Source organism: Heptranchias perlo, chromosome 20, assembly GCF_035084215.1.
Source record: "Heptranchias perlo isolate sHepPer1 chromosome 20, sHepPer1.hap1, whole genome shotgun sequence".
In the NCBI taxonomy this organism is placed as follows: Eukaryota; Metazoa; Chordata; class Chondrichthyes; order Hexanchiformes; family Hexanchidae; genus Heptranchias; species Heptranchias perlo.
This window is the reverse complement of record NC_090344.1, coordinates 24,154,273-24,166,299: the sequence shown is the minus strand read 5'-3', so window position 1 is coordinate 24,166,299 and position 12,027 is coordinate 24,154,273. Positions and strand designations below refer to the sequence as shown.

The window sequence follows — 12,027 nt, the reverse complement described above, 5'->3', positions numbered from 1 at the left end:
TAAAAACACACCCATAGTTCATATATAAACATCGCACTCATATATACAAACTCATAGTTCATCTATACACATCGCACTCATATATACACACCCACAGTTCATACATAAACATCGCACTCATTTATACACACTCATAGTTCATTTATAAACATCGCACTCATATATACACACTCATAATTCATATATACACATCGCACTAATATATACACACCCACAGTTCATATATAAACATCGCACTCATATATACACACTCATAGTTCATTTATAAACATCGCACTCATATATACTCACCCACAGTTCATATATAAACATCACACTCATATCTACACTCCCACAGTTTATAAAAAAAACAGCGTACTCCTCCTCCACACCCAATTTAAATGTATCCAAAGTCCTGTTTATGGTTCTCACCAATGTCTGAACACTGAAAGTTTAACTGTTTTCCAGATACTGTCCGTCCTACTTCGTATTTTCAGCATCGGATTTCCTGCAGACCGGCAAAGGGAGCGGAATAGCGGTCCTGTCGGTGAATGCTGCTTTCAACGAACGTCTCGGCGTCCAGGATCTGGCGGGGATTGGAAAGCTCTTGTGTCACACGAAGTGTCTGAACGGCCCGGATACACCTGAAGGTCATCAGCGCGGTGCCTCCACGTCGTGCTGCAATGTTCGTGTGTCTGACATCAAACTAAAAGGCGGCTTGTTGGTAAACGTTGTGGTCACAGTTTCTTTTTGTAATTGAACCTAAATCTTTCAAGATGGAATGTTTTCTTTCCTGCTTCACCATAAACAATATCTTATTACGAAATTTGATTCTTCCTTCCCCAGTGTCAGAGATAAAATTGCACAAACCCGAGCCAGGTAGGAGTCGAACCTACAATCTTCTGATCCGTAGTCAGACGCGTTATCCATTGCGCCACTGGCCCAAGTCACGGGAGTTGATGTATTTTATTTCACTTTTCATTCAGAATCAACCGACAGGTTGACAGATAAAAACAGCGAAATGTGCAAGCGTCATCGAAATGAACCAAACGGCCTCAAAATCCAACACACAGTGGCGAGTATCTGACAGGTGTCAGTGAGAGGAGATGGTGAATTTGCAGCTTGATTTGGCTCCGTGGCTTCGCTGCTCAAAGTGCCTGTTTCGTCGGGTCCTTTATTGTCTTAAGCCTCCGATGTGATATTTACCCAATTTGTGAGTTCAACAACAAAATGATCTTTAACAAAATAATATTTGTATTAGTTTCGGAGTCAACAAGGAAAGGATTCCAGAACTGCAGTGCGGAAGTGCTCCTTCATTGAACAGATGGAGCTCTCACACAATGTCTCCGAAACACGTTTCGAGGATACTGTTCCAGAGGGCTGATTTTACAAACTACTTTAGTTACAACCAGCAACCCATCTCCATTAAATTTGCGAAGCGAAACTCGTTTCAGAGCAGTTTCGCTGTTCAGCTTTTGTAAAATTAGCAGAAACTCATTTTGAACACATCATAGTATTAATGAGAATATCAGGCACATGACAATTGGGATGGAACCGTCTCTTACAATAAGTACAAAGTATAATCGATTACAAAGTGAAAAAGCCAATCCAGTCTCTCAGTCTCTCTGTCACTTTCTCGGTGAGTGAACGTAAACCAACAGAAGAAGCTAAAACAAAGAACTGAGCAGTTTTGTTTGTTTCCTTTTCCTTCGGGCGAGTACAGTTGAAGAGAATGATTTCTGTTTCCTGCTGGACAAATAACTGGAAAGAGCAGTGTATCAGGTTCCCATGGTACCCAGTGAAATATCCACGTTTATATATCACATTTTCACTGATACCTTCCTTCCTCACTAATTATAGGAAACTTTTGGGAAGGTTCAATCACACTTCAGAAGTCCAGAAGCGCAAAGAAAGCTGGACACCTCATGGTGACGTCACCTACAGGCGAGGGAGGTTTGCAGGTTTTACCTGGAGCTGTAATTGTATAAACTCCTTCCAATGTACAAACTCCCCTCACCAACAGTAATTCAATTCTTACTGATCAGAGACTTTGGTCATTTATGGTGATTAAAGTTTGTGGAGTTAAAGCAGCAGTAAAATCCGTTCTGCGTTATGTACATAGCCGTTCAGTCAATATAAAACATTGTCATCCGACCTACCATGAGCAATGCCACACGGGGTATGTTAGGAGACAGTTCTGCCTCCAGCAGTTGTTCTCTCGGTCACACATCCGGCATCACCTCTCGGTCTCACACTTCAGAGTCACGCCTGCATATAAACACATTTCTGTTTCAGATTTTTACCTGAAGGTCGACAAATCACAAGTAAAGAGGTAGGGAACAAACAAATCAAATATTTAAGAACGTTAACGGATAGAAAATTCACCATAAATGACTGAAAAAAATGAAGCAAACGGATCAAGATCAACAATTATCAAAAGGTAACAATTAAAGAAAGGAGAAGGGGAACCGATCAAATCGCTCCAAATAGTTTTTGAAAAATCCTTTTGGTTTTCATCTTAGTTTCTCTGTTATGTTGGGGACGGACATCTAGAAATATTTTTCGCACCATCATAAAGACAATTAGAATACAAGTTTCACAAAGTCAGCCTTAATCTTACTTATACGATCGCATGTTTTGTGTTTGTAAAACCTGCAATTGTTTTACCATTCTTTAAGTTTAGAGAGATGCTCTGAATATATGTTTTACATTGAAACGTAAGTGGATTAATAAAATAATTTGAGGAAATTTGTTTAAGAACATGAAGAGCTGCTTTTCCATGTTGGATATCGCGGTATATTTATTTACACAACTGTCATTTGTGAAATGATGGAATGTATTTATTTCTATATCTGTACGGGTAAGCAAATCCCCACTGGATCATTTCCAGGAACCAGGCAAGTAAAAAAGTTAGTTTGTCAAACCCAAAACACCCGTTGGGATTTGCTGATTGAAAATTTCAATGGAAATCGAGATCATCATAAAGCATTGGAACAAATATACCCGCTGAGGTTTCGGGGTTGTAACTGATTGATTTATATCACTGAGTAACCTATTTTAAACAGGGTGAAGCTACAAATCCAGCAAAGTCTGGGTTAGAGAAGGAACTGATGAAAGTATCCAATTTAATTACACTGATTCCACAAACACTGCACACCACATCCCTTAAACATTGTTAACTCTTTCTACATAAAACTGGAGAGGGTGTAAATAGAAAGTAACAGAAAAAAAGCTCATTAATGTATCAAACTTAATTTTGATATTGTTGCACAAACACTGAACATCCCATCCCTGAAACACGGTCCCGATCTAAAATCAGTCGGCAGGACCCTGAGCCACAGTGAAAATGCTGTGATTTCAACCTGGTTCAAAACACGCAGCCTTCTGATTTGGAGTCAGACGCGACTGTTCTTGCACCAGGCCCACAACAAGCGGCTGGAGCCGGATCCATTGGAGGGTGATCCGTGCAGACTGCCGCTGCGCTCTGGGAATGTGAGAAGCGGAAGCAGGAGCAGCCTGACCGCCTCAACCACAGCACAACACCCCCGCTCTCCGGCATGTTACATAACTGACTCTGTGGCGCAATGGATAGCGTGTTGGACTTCTACTGAATGATTGGAGGAGGTGTTCAAAGGTTGTGGGTTCGAGTCCCACCAGAGTTGAATTTTAGTTCTGGGAGCTGGGAAGTGATATTTTGCAGCAAAACCGCAACAGGATCATTGATGTCGGTCAAGGACGGGAAACTGCTCCCTGCACTTCACCTTACACAAGTGTCTCCAGTCAAACCAGAATTTATGATTCTAAATCCACTCTGAGCTGGATTGGCGAAACACTCTCAAGATGGAGACTCAACATCATCTCAGACCGAAAGTCAATCTGCTGGACTTCCGGCTCTGTCAGACTGCATGTTCCTTCAGACAGGTTTCCAACTGGACACATGCATCCTGCTGCCGTGCGAGCATTGGTGCTTGAGGGGTAGAATTCTTGCTTGTAGTAATTCTATTCCTATAAAACTAGCTCCAGAAGTGTCGGATGGAAAGTATCCTGGCTGAGCGGTCTAAGGCGCTGATTTAAAGCTCTAGTTAAATCGCACGATTTGTCGATGGATCAAAATCATAGTTTGTGTCTCCAAAACCGCAGCCTCCCTCCTGTAAACAAGTAATACTGAACATCTCATCTGCTATTGCAACAGCGTAGTCCGGAGGAACCACGTGGCAATACAAATGAATGGATGCATTTTGGAACACACCAATTGTACCTTTAACTCCGGTCGAAATGTTCACAAGCAAAATGATTGTTTGATCTCGGTGAGACTCGAATTAACAACCTCGGTATTTCCCGATCCTGTACTGTCATGTCAGGACCGCGCACTGACCGATTGCGCTGCTGGAGCCCGGTCACTCTGATCACCTGTCCCACTCTGCTGGAAAGCATCTGAAGGTGAGGGGCCCTTACCTGTGGAAACGTGTCCAGTCACTGTGTTGAAACGAATATCTGCACTTCCACTTTCAGCTTCTTTAACATCCTCTGCTCCATCGCACTACAATCGGGTTTTCTGTGAAAAGGTCAAAATGAACATTGCCAGAAATTCTATCAGTAGTAGGATTTGAACCCAGCGCCCACGCAGCGATAGGATTTATTATCTTCAAGCAGAGACTTCCGTTCGGACAACGCCTTGCCAGTCTTTCACGTTTTATTTAATGCCCAAATAAATAAATTGGAGCTGATTGACCGCATCTACGCCGTGCTGGGGTTGTTCTCCTGAGAGCAGAGAAGGTTCAGATGAGATTTGATAGAAGTGTTCAAAGTCATGAAGGGTTCAGATAAAGTTAATAAAGAGAAGCTGTTCCCATTGGCGGAAGTGTCGAGAATCAAAGGACACAGATTTGAGGTGATTGCAAAAGAACCAAAGGCGACATGAGGAAAATCTTTTTTATGCAGCGAATGGTTATGACCTGGAATGCGCTTCCTGAAAAGGTGGTGGAAGCAGATTCAATCGTGGCTTTCAAAAAGGAATTTGATAAATACTTGAAGGGGAAAATGCAGGGCCACGGGGAAAGGGACGGGGAATGGGACGAATGGGATTGTTCATACAAAAGGCAGGTCAGGAATTGATGGGTCGAATGGCCTCCTTCTGTGGTGTGTTCATTCTGTGATAAATATTATTTTACACACAGTGAACAGACCATCCCTGAAAGACTGTCCCGCGATAAAACAGACTGACACTGAAACGTTACGAAAATGCGATGACCCCGACGTGATTCGAACACGCATCCTTCTGATCTGGAGTCAAACGCGCTACCGTTGCGCCACGAGGTCTACAGCAAGCAGCTGGAGCCGGATCCATAGGAGGGAGATCGGTACCGACCGCCACAGGGACTCGAAGAGGCGGAAGCAGCAACAGCAACAGCGCAGGAGCCCTGCTCTCGAATCCAGCCGTTTCCAGCGGAGAGCTGTCAGTCCCGGCCTGAGCCCTGTCTGGGAGCCGACTGCCATTCTTTCTTCACAGAACGGGACCGATCCAGTTTCAGCTGACAGACAAGCTCAGGAATCCCACTCCTGACAGATTCACTTATTTAAACCTTGTTTAGATTCAGTGAATTGGGATTTAATTCAATCCTTATCGGCCCTCCGCTCTGTCAGTTCAGGAATGTATTTAAACCGACACTTGGAGCTCTGTTTTACAGGGTGCCGGCTGTTCCAGCATTTCTCAGTCCCACCACGAACACTTTTTGCTGCTAACTTCTGCTTAATACAAAGTTCCCAGTAACGAGGGAATTTCTCCTGGGTACTGAGTTAAGGAACAATAGAGGTGCGATTGCACTACTTGGTGTATTCTATGGGCCACCAGCTGGTGGGACGGATATAGAGGAATAAATTTGGAGGGAAATTACAGAGAGGTGCAAAAGCCATGGAGTAGTGATAACAGGGGATTTCAACTATCCTAATATGGACTGGGATAACAATAATATAAGGCGCAAAGAAGGGGAAGAATTTTTGAAATGTGTTCAGGATAACTTTCTCGACCAGTACGTTTCTGGCCCACTGAGGAAGGAGGCATTGCTGGACTTGGTTCAAGGGAATGACTCGGGCCAAGTGGAGCAAGTGTCAGTGGGGGAGCATTTAGGGAGCAGCGATCAGTATCATGAGGATTAGAATAGCTATGGAAATGGACTCTGTCCACTCTAAAGTAAAAATACTCAATTGGAGGAGGGTCAATTTCAGTGGGATGAGAATAGATCTGGCCCCGGTAAATTGGAATTAAAGATTGTCAGGCAAAACTGTAATTGGACAGTGGGCGGCTTTTAAAAAGATTATTCAGGTATAGAGAATGTACATTCCAACGAGGTAGAAAGGTAGGGCAACGAAAGCCAGAGCTTCCCTGGATAATAAGAGAGATAGAGAGTAAGATGAAGCGGGAAAAAGTGGCGTATGACAGGTGTCAGGTTGATAACACAAGTGCCAACCAGAGAGAATGTAGAAAGTTCAGAGGGGAAGTGAAAAAGGAAATAAGAGGGGCAAAGAGAGAGTATAAGAATAGCGGAAAACATAAATGGGAATCAAAACGTCTTCTACAGACATGTTAACAGTAAACGGGTAGTAAGAGGAGGGTCGGAGACGAATAGGGACGATAATGGAGATCTGCTCATGGAGGCAGTGTACATGGCAGAGGTACTAAATGAGTACTTCGCATTGTTCTTTACCAAGGAATAAGATGCTTCCAGATTCTCGATAAAGGAAGATATAGTTAAGATACTGGATGGGCTAAAAAATGAGAAAGTAGATGTACTAGAAAGGCTTGCTGTACTTAAAATGGATAAGTCAACTAGTCTGGATGGGATGCACCTGAGGATGCTGAGGGAAGTAAAGAGGAAAATTGCAGAGGTGCTGGCCATAATCTTCCAGACATCCTTCGATATGGGGATGGTGCCAGAGGACTGGAGAATTGCAAAGGTTACAACCTTGTTCAAAAAAAGGGTGTAAAGATAAACCCAGCAAATATAGGCCAGTCTGTTTAACCTCGGTGATGGAGAAAGTTTTGGAAATGATAATCCGGGCCAGAATTAACAATCACTTGGACGAGTGTGGATTAATTAGGGAATGCCAGCACGGATTTGTTGAAGGCAAATCGTGATTAACCAACTTGATAGAGTTGTTTGATGAGGTAACAGAGAAGGTAGATGAGGTCAATGCAGTTGACGTGGTGCATATGGACTTTCAAAACCGTTTGATAAAGTGCCACGTGGTAGGCTTGCGATCAAGAATGCAGCCCATTGAATAAAGGGGGCAATAGCAACATGGATGCAGCACTGGCTAAATGACAGGAAAGAGAGAGTTGTGGTGAATGGTTGTTTTTCTTACTGGAGGGAGGTGCGCAATGGTGTTCCATAGGGGTCGGTGCTGGGACCACTGCTTTTCTTGATATATATTAATGACTTGGACTTGGGAGTAAAGGGTACAATATCAAAATTTGCAGATGACACAATACTTGGAAGGGTAGAGAACAGTCAGGTGGATAGACTTGAAGGGGATATGGACACGCTGGTGGCAGATGAAGTTTAACACGGAAAAATGCGAGGTGATGCATTTCGGTGGGAAAAACGAGGAGAGGCAATATAAACTACAGGGCACAATTCTAAAATATTCGAGGAACAGAGGGATCTGGGGGTATATGTGCAGAAATCGTTGAAAGTGGCAGGGCAGGTTGAGAAAGCGGTTTAAAAAGCAAACGTGGTGCTGGGCTTTATAAAGAGAGGCATAGAGTACAAAAACAAGGAAGTCATGATGAACCTTTATAAAACACTATTTCGGCCACAAATGAAGTATTGCGTCCAGTTCTGGGCAGTGCACTTTTGGAAGGATGTGAAGGCCTTGAGAGGATGCAGACGAGATTTACTGGAATGATTCCAGGGATGAGGGACTTAAATTACATGGATAGACTGAAGAAGCTGGGATTGTTCTCCTTGGAACTGAGAAGGTTGAGAGGAGATTTGATAGAGATATTCAAAATTATGGAGGGCTAAGACAGAGTAGATAGAGTAAAACTGTTCCCATTGGCGGAAGGGACATGAACCAAATGGCATAAATTTAAGGGGATTGGCAAAAGAACCAAAGGTGACATGAGTAAAAACTTCTTTACACAGCGAGTGGTTGGAATCTTTGATTTTTGTGCTTTGCGTGTGATGAAATTTGATCATTTTCCAGTCTGTATCATAAGAGTGGGATTAAAAGTTCACTGCTTCTGACAGCAGGAATCTGGTGCAGCCGATGTTAAATTTATCAATAAAATGCAGTTGTCGCCGTTTATCACAGGAACGCCCTAACTGCTTATGCGATCAAGATGAAAGTAACGCAACGAGGGACATCTGATACAACGCGAAAGGCATCGGGATATGACAAAAATCCCCACCGTTTTGCTTTTCCAACATAAAGGTTGTGACATTTGTTCTCTGAACGGAGAAACAGTCTGGTCTCGCTCACTACAGAAATCTCCATGTCACAGCGACTTCGCCTTTCGGGACCTTGTCTGTCAAGGTGATTTGTGATTTACGTGATGCCAATGTTCCATTACTTTATAAGTTTCATGTGCCTGCTATCCGACTCAAACGTTTTTTTTAGTCCACAGGGTAAGTGGTGGAATATCAGCCGAGCTCAGCCGGCAATGATCACGGTACATTTTCTTGCAGACAAAACACACATTGAAACCGTGGAACTTTGAGGCGATGAATCCTTCGGAAAAATAAAATAAGGGCTCGAATCAATCTAACCAATAGCACCATCGAGACAAGTGAAGAGGCCACCTTCTAAACCAGTGATTCACTGAGCTAAACCTTGAGTCTGCAGTGACCAATATAACAACTGTCTCCTGTCAGTTTACTTTTCCACAATGAATGGTTGAAGTTTTCAGGAATGAAAATCCAACGAAAATCCACTCTTAAACCAGCAACTGTGAAGTTAAGAGAAACGTGCCGGAGAACTACTCAGTTTCAGCGCGGTGACAACTGGGCCAGAGTAAAGCTCAGTTAATATGATCGCCGAGTGGCGAGAGGGTGGATTTGGAACTCCTGATCGACCGCTCTGTGAATTTCCCAGATCTGCTTGGAGCACCAATCCCTTCAATTCATCACTGACAGGGACAATTCGATTCTCGGTTTCTTTTCCCTGAACTTGAAGATATCTTCAATGTTGAAAGCGACCTATATCAAAGCTAACCTCGTCATCGACATGGCAATTGCAAAGAAAGCTCATTCAATGAAAGTGCAGGTCATTGAGGTGCCTTTAAAGTCCAGATTGTTTGAACTGAACTTCTTCCGAAAGCGCTTGAGATTCAGGTGGAGTAATTTGGGGACTTCTTTTCCCTCTTTACAAAAGTTTGAACTGCAGCTCAAGATCAAAAGTCTAGGGCTAAATTTGGGCTTCGCCGATTCAGTCCAAGTAAAATAATGGTATTGGAGAAATTAATTAGACTTATGATAGACAAATCACCAGGACCTGATGGTTACCATTCCAGCGGATTAAAAGGAATCGGTGAGAAAATTGTATATGCTTTAGTCATGATCGTTCAAACTCTCTTGTTTCATAAATTGTTCCATGGATTGAAAAATTGCCAATGTCACTCCATTATTTAGGAATGGGAGGAGAGATAAAGTAGGAAATTATACACCTATAAGTCTGACGTCTATTGTGCGGCAGTTATCAGTATCTGTTATTAGGGAACAGTGACTGAGCACTTGGATACACATGAATTGATCAGAGAGAGCCAGCATGGATTTGTAAACGATAAGTCAAGTCTAACAACATTGTTGAACTTTTTGAAGATGTAACTAACGTGGTAGATAATGGAGTGTCTCTGGGTGTTATATGTATATTGACTTCCAGTGGCATTCGATAAGGTGCCACATAAGAGACTGTTAACAGAAATGAGAGCACATGGAAATTAAAGCAACCTATTGACATGGGTAGGGAGTTGGTTGGGAGGTAGGAGGCAGAGAGTAGGGATAATGAGTCTGTGCTTTGACAGGCTGTGATTAGTGGTGTCCCTCAGGGGTCTGTACCGGGGCATCAGCTTTTTACTATATTTATAAATGAGGCAAATGAAGAAATAGAGAGCCATATATTCAAGTTTGTCGACGACACCAAGTTCGGTGGCACAGTGAGTAATGTAGATGGGAGCATAAAGTTGCAAAGGGAAATTGATAGATGAAGTGAGTTGGTAAAACTGTGTCAGATGGCGCTTACATAGAATTACATAGAATGTACATCACAGAAACGGACAATTCGGACCAACTAGACTATGCCGGTGTTTATGCTGGAGACGAGCCTCCTCCAACCCCTCTTCATCTAACCCTATGAGCAAACCCTCATATTCCTTTCTCCTCCATGTGTTTATCTCGCTTCCCCTTAAATGCATCCATGCTTTTCGCTTTAACTACTCCTTGTGGTAGCGAGTTGCACATTCCAGCGTGCCTCTTTGTAAATATGGTTCTCTTGAATGCCATATTGGATTAATTTGTGACTATCTTATATTTATGACCCCAATTTTGAACTCCTCCCCCTAAAATTGCAAACACCTTATCTACGTCTGACCTATCAAACCCTCAGCCTTCTATTTCCTATGGAAAAGAGCCGAAGACTGTTCAATACTTCAATGTGGGGAAGTGTGAGGTCATCCACTTTTGACCGAAGCAAAATAGATGAGAATATTTTCTAACTGGTGAGAAGCTAGGAACTTTGGGGGAGGAAATATATTTACGGGTCAAAGTGCAGAAATCATTAAAAGTCAGTGGACAGTTACAAAAAATAATTTTAAAAGTCTAATGGAACTTTGGCCTTTATCTTAAGGGAGCTGGAATTCAAAGGGGTGTAAGTTATGTTACAGTTATATAAACTCTGCTGAGACCACATTTAAAGTACTGCATTCAGTTCTAGGCATCACACCTCGGGAAGGATATATTGGCCTTGGAGGGGGTGAAGCGCAGATTCACTGAAGCTGTTTGATGGGAGCACTGGTGACACAGACCGTGCGCGGCTCCAGTGGAGCAATCGGTCAGCGCGCGATACATCTACAATAATTATACGCTCGAGAAATGGCGAGGTTGTGAGTTTCAGCCTCAGCTAAAGTCGTTGAACCTTTTGAACATGTTGACCGGAGTTCAAGGTACAACCGGTATGTTCCATAACGCATCAACTCCTTCGTGTCCCCATGTGGGCACTGAAGCTTCTCTGGCCTACCGTCTTGCAATAGCAGGTGAGAGTTTATTTGTTTGTAAAAGGCATAGGGGGCGTTTGGCGACAGCTGAAATGGTAAAGCGGCCGGCACGACATCTTTAAATCGAAAGAACCAAAAACACAATTCTTCTTTCCGTGAAGCAGGGATTCATCTGTTTGAAGTGTCGTGTAGGGAAAATTCTGGAGGCAAATATGCTGCCTTATTCAGCTTTCAATTAATGATCGGCTGAAAGGTCGAGAGGCTTTTTCCAGCTCCCTGTGGAACAAGTTTAGCTTTTGAGCCATTGGGTAAAGTGTTTTCTTTTAATTGCTGCTGAGGAATGACAAGGCATTTTGTACAAACAAGAAGAATTGCAAAATCACGAGTTCGTGTCCATGTTTCTTTCATCATGTTCAACAGAAACAAGGATTCTCCTCAACACGATGCTGAAAATTGAATAAAAGGGATACTCCCCCGAATTCGACATCGACAGGGATAATTCAGAGTCCGACCATGAATCTGTATGATGGAAACTAGTGTAGCAACGAGCCTGAATAGCTCAGTCGGTAGAGCATCAGACTTTTAAAACAGGTAGTGATCTGAGGGTCCAGGGTTCAAGTCCCTGTTCAGGCTCAAAATTTTAAAACAGCTGGCAAGTTCTGCTTTTCCAGCGGACCAAAATTTGCGAAAGGAGCAAGAATTGGCCATCCAGTCCCTCGAGCTTGCTTCGCCATTTGATATCGTCATCGCTGATCTTCGACCTAAACTCCACTTTCCCGACCTCTCCCCATATCTCTTGAGTTCCTTCGTGTCTAAAAATCTATCGATCTCAGCTTTGA

The 12,027-nt window shown here is 43.0% G+C and overlaps 4 non-coding genes across 4 annotated transcripts; 2 read left to right on the top strand and 2 right to left on the bottom strand.

Moving 5' to 3' along the window:
• Positions 1-850: 850 nt before the first annotated feature.
• trnar-acg (transfer RNA arginine (anticodon ACG)) lies at positions 851-923 on the bottom strand. Its single transcript has one exon. It is a non-coding gene; the product is annotated as a tRNA-Arg (tRNA).
• Positions 924-3,549: 2,626 nt separating this feature from the next.
• trnar-ucu (transfer RNA arginine (anticodon UCU)) lies at positions 3,550-3,641 on the top strand. The gene is given in 2 exon segments: positions 3,550-3,586; positions 3,606-3,641. It is a non-coding gene; the product is annotated as a tRNA-Arg (tRNA).
• A 1,585-nt stretch (positions 3,642-5,226) lies between these two features.
• Positions 5,227-5,298, bottom strand: trnaw-cca (transfer RNA tryptophan (anticodon CCA)). The gene has a single exon. It is a non-coding gene; the product is annotated as a tRNA-Trp (tRNA).
• A 6,438-nt stretch (positions 5,299-11,736) lies between these two features.
• Positions 11,737-11,821, top strand: trnak-uuu (transfer RNA lysine (anticodon UUU)). The gene is given in 2 exon segments: positions 11,737-11,773; positions 11,786-11,821. It is a non-coding gene; the product is annotated as a tRNA-Lys (tRNA).
• Positions 11,822-12,027: the final 206 nt, after the last annotated feature.